The following is a 15,772-nucleotide window of genomic DNA, read 5'->3' as shown; positions in this document are numbered from 1 at the left end:
ACTCTAATTATGTTACTATATAATCTACTATACTCACAGTTAGTCATGTAACAATACATGACTAACGCGGGTCCTAGAGGTTTAGTGCACTAGTGCAACAAACGTGAGAGAAATCGAACACAAAACGCGCGCGTAGGGCACTAGTTGCAATTAAAATTTTACGTACTTAAAATATTAGACGTCAAGCGTCTTTTGTACGCAAAGGCATCCGAATCACATTTCATTTCTGCTACTGCAATGGACGGATAGCACAGCCGCAGCTCTTCACCATTTCCTTCTACAAATCTCACAAAAATCACAACCAAACCTCCATAGATTCGTACATAATATAAGTATAGCTAAATATACATTACCATTAGTAATATACCCCTTATAATTTGAACTAACTTTATCCAGGAATTGTATCACATCTTGAGTTTCAATCTGGGGTCGCCAACCTTCCAGAGGATCTCACGGGAGACGCCTAAACCATCATTTGAACTCGCTACTTGAATCACTGTGAGTGTCAAGTTAACTATAATGTGTATATTAGTAGTACACATTATACCAAATTTCAAGACTGTTATCCTCGTATAAAGTAGACTGCATGTAGTCATACAAAAAAATGCAATGACCTCAACACTAGCATCACCCCAGCTAAATCAAGAATTGATATGAGTGCATACATATAATATAATTTAAGCGTATAATTTTAATGAGTTATCAAAGAGTATAACAAGTATCAAAGCCATTATAACCTTAAATCCTCAAGTACATATACACACATTAACTGGTTCATATAAACTCAAGAATTTTAGACTAAGCCAATCTTGAGTTACACAGATTATAATGATTATAAAACAATATAGTTCCATTTAGTAACATATACGATTATAGTAGATAATGGTACACTATACGATTATAATCTATATTTATAATCTATGTGTATTATATAGATTATGTCCCTACTCATATACGATTATAGTAGATAATGGTATATTTAGATTGATATGATTATATTAATGGTATACTTAGATTATATTAAGTGTTTCATTAAGATTATATGGTATACTTAAGTATAGCTTATGTATACCATTAATCTATATGGTATTAATTTAATACAAATTAGATTGTAAATTAGATTATAAATTAATGATCATAATGATTATATGTTAAATTGTCCTATGGTATACTAAGTGTATCATTAAGTATACATAAGCTATATACATAAGTATACATAAATTAATACTTAGATTTAATGCTGTATCAAGATTATAATACTTAGATTGATGGATTGTAATCTATATGTTCCATATATGTCCTATCAAGATTAAATTAATCATATAATCTAAGTATACCATTAGTATAAAACTCGTGCACTCGTTGTTCCGAACTAAACGAGTTTTCGAAAAGTGAATTTTTTCAACAAAACGCTTTTAAAAATATAAAAGAGGCGTCGTTCCATATAAATGGATTTTAAATGATCGAAATAAATAATTTGGAGAAAAATGAGTAAATAAATATTTAAACAAACTACTAATATTCGATAAAATAAAAAATAAAAAATTTCGGGTCCTCACATCCTCCCCTCCTTAAAAGAATTTCGTCCTCGAAATTCACACTTTGGATAATAGTCATACCCCTTAAGAGTCATGCCTTTCAAATTAATCACTAACTTACACCCTCCGATCCATATATCACAATTTCTATTTACCCAATTAGTAGTCAAACTTTGATTCTATCTTATGAATCTAGGGTTTTGCAAAAAGTGTGTACGGTACTAGGTCACTGAGAACCTTAGATAGACAAATAAAAGAAAGAATCATACCTCCAATGACTTTAGTAGAATCGGAAACATGTTGATAGCCTAATGCATAAACCCTAGCTGGTGCATTAGATCGACTTCCTCCAACACTAGGCTGCTTAGCGGCTGACTTTTCAGGCCTTTGGGTATTACCGCCTTCTTTAGGTACGGTCGGGCATTTCGATATCTGGTGCTCGGTACTACCACAATACAAGCACTTCCCTTGTTTCCTAAAACAATCATTCTCTGTATGGTTGAGCTTGCCACAATAACCACAAACGACTTGGGGAGCCACAGATTGACCACTTGGAGGTGTCCCTCTCGATTGACCTCGTCCATTGCGATCTCCTCTTGATTGAGTCCCTTTTGGCATGTTAGATATCTCCACTTCACCCGTTCCTTTTCCCTTTTTAAAAGGTAGGGCACTCTTATCTGCCTGTCCCGAAGGGTTACTAGAAGTGCCCCTCTTCTTAGCATGAAAGTCTCTAACTTGCAGCCTTGCACTCTCGACCATATACACACATTTCGAGTTAATATAATAGTTAATAACCGTCCAAGTAACTATGTTTCTTAGTTTTAAAATCGTATGTTAATAGCTACATATAAAGTTATATGTGTATAGTAGATTAAGCCTTATAGTAGACTTATAGCTCTGATACCAACTGTGACGCCCCCCACTTCTCCCAAGGGCGAACCCAAGGGTATCCGCGGGACGCCTGCCCAGCTCTCGCCAGGACTCAAGACAAATCAAATCGAACTTAACGATACATACCAAATACTACGAGTCAAAATAAAGAAAAGTCGCTTCCTTAACTAAATATTTAAATCTTACATCATGTCCACAAAAGATACATCAAGTTCCAAAATGCAACCATTAAAAGTCGACTACACATTTACAGCCCCGATTCCAATCAAAAGTATAATCTAGTCGGCTTTACCAAAATCTTCCAATCCAACCTGTTAAGGAAAACAAACTAATAGGATGAGCCAATACTCAGTGAGGCCAAGAAAACACACATGCAAACACATAATCCAAGTAGCAACAACAATTACATTATAGGTAAGGCTATCAAATTCGAATAATTCACATTTCGAATAGGAAAAATAAACAGAAATAATTCAAGGATACTGTAGCTATCAGGAGCTAAATTTCACGTAGTCGAGTCGAAATCTTGATCACATCTCACGTTGACACTCCGTCAACCACATAAGTATCAAATCCGTAGATACACCACTTTTCTTCGAATCCCGTCACCGTTACACCCCCTTACCGGGCCCGCTCATCAAAGTTTTTGATAATACTCAAGTATATCATGGCAATACTGCACGAGTAATGCCGAGCAAGATCTCTCCAATAGATCATACTCTACGAATATCTCATGGTTTGCTAAGCTTATCGACCAAGCCCATACTGGCTCGATTCGCAAAGTTAGCCAACGAGTTTTGGGCGTCCCCCGAATATGAATACGAATACGAATATAAGTCGATGAGCAACGCTCAAATCGACGATTCCAAATAGGAATCACAAATACGGATCACATATACGAATCACAAGTACAAATCACATCCACATTACCATGTACAAGTCGGATACGAATTCACATAGCAAAATTCGAATATAATTTCATTTGAAAGAGAACGAGTGCGATAAAGTACACCCTCGTCTCAAAATTTCAAATTTACATAACGGATAAGAAACAGATAACCACTTAACAACAAGTTCATGCACTTGACACTCACAGTGATTCAAGTAGCGAGTTCAAATGATGGTTTAGGCGTCTCCAGTGAGATCCTCTGGAAGGTCCTCTTGAGCGCCTGAGCATTTAATAGTGAATTATCATTCACACATCCCAATTATCAAGGAAGATTGTGCACTAGTACAATCTGGGGAAATTTCATGAAAATGAACCTCAATTACTAGTAAATCGAGGTTCAAGTGGAGTTTCTTAATGTACAAGAGCAATCGAGTTTTGTTATCTTGGAAATCAAGCATAAACATTCAAGTATTATCGAAAGAATAAGGAATACTTGAAAAACTCCATTTCCTTGAAATTCAGAAAATTTCAGTTTTGATACGATATTTTGAAAAAAATCGTATCTCAGATTCCACATGTCGAAAATTGGAAAACTTGGTACCGTTGGAAACCTATTCCAAAGTACTAAAAGTTCTTAGAAGACACTTTTCCATGAATCTAAGTGGAAGGTGTTCAAAAATGAGCTTAAAGTTGCTGTTCCAAATCACCCAGGATTGAGTCGGGGTTGGTTTTTTGCTAACTTTGAAAATTCAGCAGAATTCACTCGTTGCAAACCAGCCCTTGAAATTTGTAGCTCAATTAGAGGTGCAAGTAAGGTTTAGGACAGAACAAGCGGATCGAGAATCGGAGTTTCGAGCACCAAGATATGGTAGCTCAAAGTTGGGTAAATTTCAAGACTGTTAACAAATTTCCAGATTTGGTTCCGACTTTGGACTTTTAGTTAAGTATCGAAACGAACTTGGATTGATACCAAATTTTTAAGTATAATACTCCTATATGAAAGGTATCTCCCTATCAAATTTCATGGAAAAATACCTTCGGGAAGGTGGTTAATCAATCGACCAAAGTTTGGAAAAATCCTTAAGGCAATCTGTCCAAATCTAAGATTTTAAAAAATGAGGCAGTCGCCGTATTTTGATCATAACTCCCTTAATTTAACTCGGAATTGGGAATAGTTGATAGTGTTAGAAAATAAATTCACAGGGATAAAATTTCACAGAAGAAATCGTTTCAAGTTTCAGCATGCAACTGGTTCGAAATTAAGCCTAAAGTCGCAGCATCATCAAATCATTTCGGCAGAACGGAGAAACAGGACAGCTGAATTCAGATGAATGGTGCGGTTCACACACATGGAACCAGAATGTACATTATACACCGTTGGAAACATGGGAACGTCTAGTTTCAAATGCCGCTAACGGTACTCGATTTCGACATCGGAGTACGGAGTTATGGACGAAACACGAACACTTGTCTGGTTACGACGGCAACCGTTTCCAGATTACTAACTTTGGAAAATAAATTCTTTTGATCAACCAAAACTCAATATTTTTCAACGAAATTTTGTACACAACTTCTACAACATGTAAACAACACAATCAAGCCATTAAATCCTCAAATATCTGCAGTAAAGTGGCCGAACAACCAGGGGCAAAATGGTCAAACTTGGCCATTGCACTCAACGTGAGTTTCCAGCAGTTTTCCTTCAACAAATCACTAACTTAAACACTGATCCGATATCATAAACTTCATCAAGCACAAAATCAGCAACAACCCAAGAGTGGGAATTCATAGAGCCCACTTTTTTTCCAACAATACAAGCTACTAAAGTGAAGATTTCAGCTCAAATGCATAAATCAACCTCCATAAGACAAGTTTAAGGTAGTTGATCATTACCTACTTTGATGGTTGTTCAAATCAGAAAATTTCGGTCCCTTTGAAGCCTGAAGAAAACCGTGAAGCTCCTCCCTTTTTCAGCTTAAGGTGTTGTCCAAGTGTAGAGTTAAGTGTATGTGAAGTTTTGGTTGAATCTATGGAGGCTTTGGTAGTGATTTGGTGAATTTGTAGAAGGAATGGTGAAGCTGTTACGGCTGAAGCTATCCGTCCATTGCAGCTAGAAGAAATGAGATGCGGTTCTGGTTTCCTTTGCGTACAAAAGACGCTTGACGTCTAATATTTTAAATACGTCAAATCAATTACAACTAGTGCCCTACGCGCACGTTTCATGTTCGATTTCTCTTACGTTTGTTACACTAGTGCACTAAACCTCTAGGGCACTTACATTCATATAAATATTATTCATTCTTAATTGTCCCAAAATAATGGTCCAAACGTGAAAACACGTATTCCCAATTTAGGCGCAATAAAATGAAACTTTCGAGAAATTCTTATAACGATCGTACCACCAACTATCACTTGAGTACTTAAATCTAAATTTACCTATTTTAGAACCATTGTACATGTCTCCAAATTTCCGAGCTTATTGTACTCCTAATTGGCTAAAGTTTTCAGACACGTTTTCACTTTTTCACTAAACAAGCTTCTAAGAAAATAATTTTTGAAACGAGACACTTTAAAAATATAACGAAACTATAAAACCATATATTTAGGTCTAATAAGGATAGAAAATAATATTCGGGGCAAAAATCCAAATAGATAATTAATTGAGCCAAAATTAGGGGTTTAAAAATAATAATTTTACGAGTACTCACGTGAATTGAGTATTAATTCCTCAATTAACCTTTCTTAATCTATTATTGATCGTTCTTAATTCTCCAATATTAATACACTCTCGATTCAAATATAGTCTCGAAAAACGTGCACTCGTTGTTCCGAACTAAACGAGTTTTCGAAAAGTGAATTTTTTCAACAAAACGCTTTTAAAAATATAAAAGAGGCGTCGTTCCATATAAATGGATTTTAAATGATCGAAATAAATAATTTGGAGAAAAATGAGTAAATAAATATTTAAACAAACTACTAATATTCGATAAAATAAAAAATAAAAAATTTCGGGTCCTCACATCCTCCCCTCCTTAAAAGAATTTCGTCCTCGAAATTCACACTTTGGATAATAGTCATACCCCTTAAGAGTCATGCCTTTCAAATTAATCACTAACTTACACCCTCCGATCCATATATCACAATTTCTATTTACCCAATTAGTAGTCAAACTTTGATTCTATCTTATGAATCTAGGGTTTTGCAAAAAGTGTGTACGGTACTAGGTCACTGAGAACCTTAGATAGACAAATAAAAGAAAGAATCATACCTCCAATGACTAATATAGCTTCAACAATGATCAAGTGTAGCTAACTCGTTGCAATCTCCATATAATAATTGGAATCAATTATTATATAATTGATTTGTGTATAGTAGACTTTAATGGCATTTTCTCCATTACATATGTATTAAATGTGTAGTCGACTTTTAATGGTTGCATTTTGGAACTTGATGTATCTTTTGTGGACATGATGTAAGATTTAAATATTTAGTTAAGGAAGCGACTTTTCTTTATTTTGACTCGTAGTATTTGGTATGTATCGTTAAGTTCGATTTGATTTGTCTTGAGTCCTGGCGAGAGCTGGGCAGGCGTCCCGCGGATACCCTTGGGTTCGCCCTGGGGAAAAGTGGGGGGCGTCACAGTTGGTATCAGAGCTCTTATCGAGCTCAAACCGGGAAAAGGTTCTCGGACTGTGGGGATTGGCTTGTTAGGTGTGGAACAAAAAGTCTATGGTTGGGGATATTAGATATGTATGTTGGGTAGGAATCTCAAATGTAGGTGATTCATGCATGGGACGGCCCGCCAACCCTTTGGTTCGCCTTAGGGGGAAGTGGAGTCGCCACAGCATCAATAACGATTAAAGGAATTAAGATTATCATTTTCCTATTAATAACCCACAGCATCAAATATGTAGACTTTAATTGATTAGTGTATAGTAGACTTTACAATCACATATAACTATTATCACATATAACAATACACTAATCAAAATGCAATCTCATTGTTTATGTATAGTGCATTAGCTCCATTATTTCTCAATTCTTAAAAGTCTACTAATCATACCATTAAAGTCGTTAGCAAAACACTAATATAGCTCATATTAGCTATAAGCAATGATCAAGTCTGCATTTCTGATTCAAGCTCACGGCAATTCCATTTTCTTTTCATAATCAGAATTTCTGGTGCCTTAACCCATCATCCAAGTGGCTAACCGTTACATGCAAGCTTTTAATCAGCATCATCTACCTAATATTAGCTAGTCTAGGGCCAGAGGTTACCTCGGTTTGAGGCTTAGCTCACACGACAATGAGCTGCAGAAATTTTCCTCTCAGCTTGCTATCGCTCTTGGGGTTTGGTTGTTGCAGCACCGCAGCTCACTAGCTCTCCCTCTCTTGCTCACACGCGAACTGGAGGTGGTGGTCCTGGTTGGATGTTGCAGTTGCGGTGGAGTTGCTGGAAACGGGTGCAGCTGGTTGAGGTGAAGAAAATGGTCACAGCTGGTGGAGGTGAAGGTGCAGAAAAGGATTGAACTCACGCGGTGTCTCTTTCTTTCTTCCCTCAAGCTCGCAGACAGAACCGAAAATGTGGCAGCTCGCAGTTTTCTTTCCTTGCTCTCATATGCAGAATGCCGCTCTCTCTCCTTCCCCTCGGTCGATGATTACAAGGTGAGGAATGTTGTTGTGGTTTGGGGCTGAGGTAAAAATGGAGAGGAAATGGTTTTCGGTGAGTTTGTGCAGAGAAGGAAATGAGGTTTGGTGAAGGGTGGTGTCTCGGTATCAAGAAAGGAAGTGGTTTGCGGTTTGCTTGTGCAGAGAAGGAATTGGAATTGCGGTTTGTGTTTGTGAAATAGAGAGGATGGTATTGTGGTGCCGCGGTTTAAGGAAAGGATTGCGTATAAGAATTGGTTGCGTATCGAATTGGTAATAGCTGCGGTGATTGGATTTGCGGTCAGAAGTATTGTTTGGTTTGCATGGAAATGTAAGGACATTTTAGTCTTTTCACTTTGCTCCCTAACCTCAACTTAATTTCTCAATTCCAACTTAATTCTAAAAATTATCCCCAAGTGTGATTTGAACGCCTAATTATAACCTAATATACCTAAACCATTTCTATCGAATAATTATCGATTAAACTTGGATATTAACGTTCCTAGTAATTCTTATATTACTTAGCGATTAAATTAGTTATTAGAATTTCCAATTATTATTTCTCACGAAATAGAGTTAGTCTAACTCGAAATGTGTGTATATGGAGCTCCTGGGGTCATTAAATTTCTCATTGTTTTGCTAACTATTATCACATATAACAATACACTAATCAAAATGCTATCTTATTGTTTATGTATAGTGCATTATTACATATAACTATTGTTCAAATTTTCTCTACATATTAACCAGTCGATGTGTATCACATATAATCACATAGTAGACTTTAATGGCATTTTCGAAATGTGTAACTCGAAAATGATCAAGTCTACCATATACATTAACTCGAAATGTGTCGTTCCATTTTCATATAAAAGAAAATGGAATTGAAGTACTCTGAGCTTATAGCTGTGATTAATTAAACCGAATTAAGCTGCATTAATCAGAACAAGTTCTCGGCAACATCATTTGTCTGCAAAACAGATTTTTCTAGAGTTTTGATTTCATCAACCGACTGCATAAACAATACATGCATGCCCCTAATTAGCTTAATCTTCTTGTTTATGATTGGTTAAACACAGCATTAAGCTCAGATTGTCACAGGGGAACAAAAATAAAGCTGCAATTTCTAATCCACTCTCGGCAGAAACATTTTCTCCCAGAATCAGATTTTCTCATGCCTTGATTGCATCATCCGAGTGCTTAATCATCACATGCAATCTCTTAAACATCTTGTAATTAGCTAATTAATCACAGCTATAAGCTCAGAGTACTTCAATTCCATTTTCTTTTATATGAAAATGGAACGACACATTTCGAGTTAATGTATATGGTAGACTTGATCATTTTCGAGTTACACATTTCGAAAATGCCATTAAAGTCTACTATGTGATTATATGTGATACACATCGACTGGTTAATATGTAGAGAAAATTTGAACAATAGTTATATGTAATAATGCACTATACATAAACAATAAGATAGCATTTTGATTAGTGTATTGTTATATGTGATAATAGTTAGCAAAACAATGAGAAATTTAATGACCCCAGGAGCTCCATATACACACATTTCGAGTTAGACTAACTCTATTTCGTGAGAAATAATAATTGGAAATTCTAATAACTAATTTAATCGCTAAGTAATATAAGAATTACTAGGAACGTTAATATCCAAGTTTAATCGATAATTATTCGATAGAAATGGTTTAGGTATATTAGGTTATAATTAGGCGTTCAAATCACACTTGGGGATAATTTTTAGAATTAAGTTGGAATTGAGAAATTAAGTTGAGGTTAGGGAGCAAAGTGAAAAGACTAAAATGCCCTTACATTTCCATGCAAACCAAACAAGACTTCTGACCGCAAATCCAATCACCGCAGCTATTACCAATTCGATACGCAACCAATTCTTATACGCAATCCTTTCCTTAAATCGCGGCACCACAATACCATCCTCTCTATTTCACAAACACAAACCGCAATTCCAATTCCTTCTCTGCACAAGCAAACCGCAAACCACTTCCTTTCTTGATACCGAGACACCACCCTTCACCAAACCTCATTTCCTTCTCTGCACAAACTCACCGAAAACCATTTCCTCTCCATTTTTACCTCAGCCCCAAACCACAACAACATTCCTCACCTTGTAATCATCGACCGAGGGGAAGGAGAGAGAGCGGCATTCTGCATATGAGAGCAAGGAAAGAAAACTGCGAGCTGCCACATTTTCGGTTCTGTCTGCGAGCTTGAGGGAAGAAAGAAAGAGACACCGCGTGAGTTCAATCCTTTTCTGCACCTTCACCTCCACCAGCTGTGACCATTTTCTTCACCTCAACCAGCTGCACCCGTTTCCAGCAACTCCACCGCAACTGCAACATCCAACCAGGACCACCACCTCCAGTTCGCGTGTGAGCAAGAGAGGGAGAGCTAGTGAGCTGCGGTGCTGCAACAACCAAACCCCAAGAGCGATAGCAAGCTGAGAGGAAAATTTCTGCAGCTCATTGTCGTGTGAGCTAAGCCTCAAACCGAGGTAACCTCTGGCCCTAGACTAGCTAATATTAGGTAGATAATGCCTTCAATAAAGGAAATCTGTTGGAGTTATTAGTCCTACATTGTATTAATATAGCTCTGATAATTCTTGAGTTTTTGGATACGTGGGGTAATATACCCCTTACATATGATGTGAGGAACAAGTATTGCTATTCGGTTACTTCAATTACATATACTAATATTAGAAATCACATATAAGCTAACATATAGTATTTCAAGTATTACACAATACCATTAGTATATGTAATTGATACAGTAGTATTTATCATTAAATAACTTTATGTTTGATATACTTAAGTATATACATAAGCTATATACTAATGGATTATACACTTAATATAATCTATATTATAATTTATGGTATTAATTTAGATTATAAATTATGTCATTAGATTTAAGTATTTATACTTAATATACCATTATCTATAATATACCATATTAGAATACGTATTGATGTATATTATAATATAATCTATATAGTATACCATTAATATAATCATATCATTAATTTATAATCTAATTTACAATCTAATTTGTATTAAATTAATACCATATAGATTAATGGTATACATAAGCTATACTTAAGTATACCATATAATCTTAATGATACACTTAATATAATCTAAGTATACCATTAATATAATCATATCAATCTAAGTATACCATTAGTATACTTTAAATTAGAGTTATATGATTATAACTCTGTGTATATATATGTTAAATATATAATCACGAGTGCGCGAGTGTATTGTCCTATGTTCCAGATATACTTAGCTACTGTTACCCTAAGTTTAATATTAGCTAATGATTGATAGGAACATATATATAAAACTTAGGGTTTTCAAAAGCTATAGAATTTAATTACTATAGCTATCAAGGCTAGTTTGAGCTAAAGGAAATTATTGGTTTGGAAAGTTTTAGGCGAAACACTAGATATTGAGTTTTATAATCTAATACTAGCTGGAAAATATTTTTGATTAATTTGATCACAGTTACTCGAGTTCGCAAGGTCGATACAATTTCCACAGCTCCGATCCCGTTTCGAAATCATAGTATGGATCAAAATATGGCAAAAATCACATAGCAAATTACTAGGGCTTCGTCAATCATTAGCCCTAGATTTCAACAAATGCATTTCTGATAAAAATAAAATGAATGACCAAGGCTTCATCAATCATTAGCACTTGGTTTCGGCAAGCTTATATCACATCTTAACTAAATCAAAAATGAAGGTAAGGCCTTCAAGAAATTCCAGCAATCAAAGTTCATCACTCTTTAATATTTATAAAACCATTCAAATGACCAAGGGCTTCATCAATCATTAGCCCTTGACAACATCAATCACTTCCAACCACAATTCAATCAAGAATTCAAACCACAAATAAGCTAAATGTTCGATCCAAGTCAAAAATTCAGTTTCATAAAGAAACAGGACATTCAAGCAGGACAGTCTACTTTGAGGAGTCACGGACAGCAGTACATATGGAGGAAAAATATGAAATTTCTACAGAACAAAGGCCCATGAATCTAGTTTCAAATGCCACTGACGGCGCCTTAAACGGATTTTCCTACACCAAGATACATGCATTTTACTGAGACTGGTCAAGGACATCCGAAAATCTGAAATTTCATTTTCCACTTGTGAAAAACTCCTTTTTCTCTTTTAACACCAAAATGTTTTTATTCAACCATCCATACATTTCTTATAAAACTCCAAAACAACATATTCCAGGCATTTCCATCCATCATGATTCAAAGAAATATTTAAAAACCAAGCTAAGATTCCAACTCACCCTTCGGCTACCACAAAAGAAATTCCGGCATGTATACACTAACATTTTTGGTTCCATCTTCCAATTTATCAAATATTTCATTACTAAACAACTTGCACAACTTAAAACTTACAACTCCTCTGTATTTCTAAACCATTATATCCCAAGGGAAAAATAAAATAACGTTCCAGAAACCAATTAAACTTCCAAAAACAAACTAAAATTTCTGGTTCAACCCTTGTGGCTTCCAAAATTTTCCAGCAACCAAATACTTTTTAGATCAAATTTTCCCTTGGTTTAAACATGGTGTTAGGTACTCAAATTCAGCATGTAAACACTTAGCTAGCTATTAAAAAATTCACTTCAAAACCAGATTCATTCAGCAACTAAAATCATCGAGAAAAATCCAGAAATCTGTCCAACTAGTCACGGTTGAACATGCATGAAGAAACTTTCTGTTTTCATTTTATTTTCTTGGTTAAAACATGCTTTTAAACTCTCAACTTCCTCATGCAATTACTTAGCTAGAAAATAAACATTTCCAGTTCAGAAATCGAGTTCAAATCACAGTTATAATTATCTCCAAAATTCCAGAAATTTTCCAGCTATCCTCGGATGATCAAGCATGCAGCGGATTTCTGTTTCAATTAATTTTTCTGTTTTAACCCAATTAATTAACTACATGAAAAGCTTACTTATCTTGTTATTACCCAGCTAATCACGGTTATAAGCTCAGAACAACAGGATTAAACCAATTAAGGCTGCATTATTCAAGTCAAGCTCTCGGCTATCACAAAAAAAAATGCCAGCAGCTAATGGTCATAAGATGTAAACTTTTCCCTGGCTGGATCATTATATTAGGCACCCAAAATTGACATGCGAGGCTACCCAATAAAGTTACTTATCATATCTAGTTCAGAGCAAGTTCGGTCAGCAGCTATAAACATCCACAATTCCAGAAATTCCTACGACTATTCTCGGATGATCTTGCATGCAACAGATTTTCTTGTTCATCTTTATTTCTTGCTTAACCGAGCAAATGAGCTGCATTCACAGTTTAATCATCTTGTCTTAAGTTAGGGAAACACATATATACATTCAGATTGCATCAGGGAAACAGAATTAAAGCTGCATCTCCACTTCAGCTTTTCGGCAAAACCATTTACTTCCAAAACAGATTTTTCTAATGCTTTGATTTCATCATCCGATTGCACAAACAATACATGCATGCCCCTAGATGGCTCAATCTACCTCTTGATCAACCTAAAATGGTCCAGAAATTACCTCACAGTGCAACTCACCCACACGGCAGAGCTGAATTTTTTTCTTCCTCTCGGCACGCGCGCAAGGCCTGAAGTGCTGGTTCTGGTTGCAATAGTTGCGGCTGGGACTGATGAAGGTGGTGACGATCAGCAGCTCCCACGACTTCCACTTGCTCTCTCCTTTCTTCCCTCAAACTCACGGACAGACCAGAGAAGATTCAGCTCGCGATTTTTCTTTCTTTCCTCTCGGCTGCAAGGTGCAGCTCTCTCTCTCTCTCTCGTCGATGATCACGAGGTGAAGCTCTCCCTCTCTCACTCTTGGTCAATGCTCACGGTGTGAGGAAATGGAACTGGTTGTGCGAGGTTGAAGTGAAGAAATAGGCGCGGTTAAGGGGGTTGGGTGTGCAAGAGGGTGGAGTGTGAAGGTGTTTTGTGATATAGGAATGAAGATGGAGTGGGATGGTATCGCGGTTTTGTGATATGAAATGGAAAGTATGGTATAAGGTGCCGCTGTTTTGGATCAGAGATTGCGTGTAGGAATCGATTGCGTATCGATTTAGCAAAAATGTGATTGGCCGGTAGTTGCGGTGATTGAATTTGCTGTCAGAGGGTTTGTTTGGTTTGCATGGAAATGTAAGGGCATTTTAGTCTTTTCACTTTGCTTCCTAACCTCAACTTAATTTCTCAATTCTAACTTAATTCTAAAAAAATTATCCCCAAGCGTGATTTGAACGCCTAATTATACGCTAATATACCTAAACCATTTTTATCGAATAATTATCGATTAAACTTGAACATTAAGGTTCCTAGTAATTCTTATATTATTTAGCGATTAAATTAGTTATTAGTATTTCCAATTATTATTTCTCAAGGAATAGAGTTAGTCTAACTCGAAATTTATCGATTTAATAATATAAAGTCAAGTGGAATAATAATTTAATCCAAGGGTGTCAATTTGCACATAAAAATTATTTTTACGCACTTATTTGAAAACAAAGAAAGATAAGGATATATTTATCGAATTTTCACGCCTTAAGCATGTTTAATATATTAGAATCATATTTATCGAAAATTCATTGGTTTTCATCTTAACGCGAGAGTTCCTATTAACATTTAACATTATTACCTAATTATTTTAAACTATTAAAATCAAGTTTGACCTTAATATGAAAATTTGACGTTCTTGATATTCGTTTATCCATTTATATCAACATTTATTAACTTAATCATTGTTAACGCTTAAGATTAGCTATCGGAATTCAAAGAGGTTTAATTGTTAAATAAATGAAATAATTTACCTTCGAAATATGAATTTAATGAAACAAAATTAGAAATTTAATAGTTTAGCACAATTCTTTTTATTTTGTACATAAAAGTTATTGGTTTTGGTCTTAACGTGAAATTTCTTATTAGTATTTAACGTTATTCACTAATTAGGATTAATTAGTGGAATTCAAGAAATTAACGAGTTGACATTTGATAGCTATTAACATATAGCTATATTAAACTCAGATTGGCTTAGTTAACCACAAACGACGGCTAATATTAGTATATGTTAGAAATACGAGTTTGTCTATTGATAAAACTCCATAAGTATTTCTGGAAATTAATACTTAGATTTAATGCTGTATCAAGATTATAATCTATATGTTATATATGTCGTATTAATTTACAATCCTTTTGGATTGTATTCGAACACTATGACTTATTCTGTGGGCTGTAATGTGTTATTTGGGATAATGTAATTTCCTTTATTGATTGCCACAGGTAACTGGAATTGATGTATATTAGATTATATAATATACATATTAAGTATAAATTATACTTAAGTATACCATTATCTCCATTATGTATACCATTAAGATTATATGGTATACTATAATATAGATTATACAATTAATATATGGTATTAATTTATAAATAAACTTATAAATCTATACTTAGATTAATGGTATTAATTTATGTATAGCTTATGTATATTATAATCTAAGTATACTTATGGAGTTTTATACTAATGGTATACTTAGATTATATATGTTAACATATAGTATTAAACATCTTGTTCCTCCATAAGTATTTTTAACATATAGTATTTCAAGTATTAACGGTATAACTTTATACCGTTACACCCCCTTACATATGACGTCGTTCCTATCTGTGCCAAGAAAACACACATGCAAACACATAATCCAAGTAGCAACAACAATTACATTGTAGGTAAGGC

General features: G+C 35.0%; 2 long non-coding RNA genes across 2 annotated transcripts in view; both read right to left on the bottom strand.

The window, feature by feature from the left end:
* LOC113689193 (uncharacterized) overlaps nt 1-15,772 on the bottom strand; it is a 118,596-nt gene that overhangs the window by 23,999 nt on the left and 78,825 nt on the right. The window lies entirely within an intron of this gene.
* Nucleotides 2,517-14,887, bottom strand: LOC140009432 (uncharacterized). The gene is made up of 2 exons (XR_011816853.1): nt 13,571-14,887; nt 2,517-2,740 (listed from the first exon to the last, which is right to left on the bottom strand). It is a non-coding gene; the product is annotated as an uncharacterized lncRNA (long non-coding RNA).

The sequence above is a fragment of the Coffea arabica genome, chromosome 1e (genome assembly GCF_036785885.1).
Source record: "Coffea arabica cultivar ET-39 chromosome 1e, Coffea Arabica ET-39 HiFi, whole genome shotgun sequence".
Taxonomy (NCBI): domain Eukaryota; kingdom Viridiplantae; phylum Streptophyta; class Magnoliopsida; order Gentianales; family Rubiaceae; genus Coffea; species Coffea arabica.
This window is presented reverse-complemented; position numbering and strand designations above follow the sequence as displayed.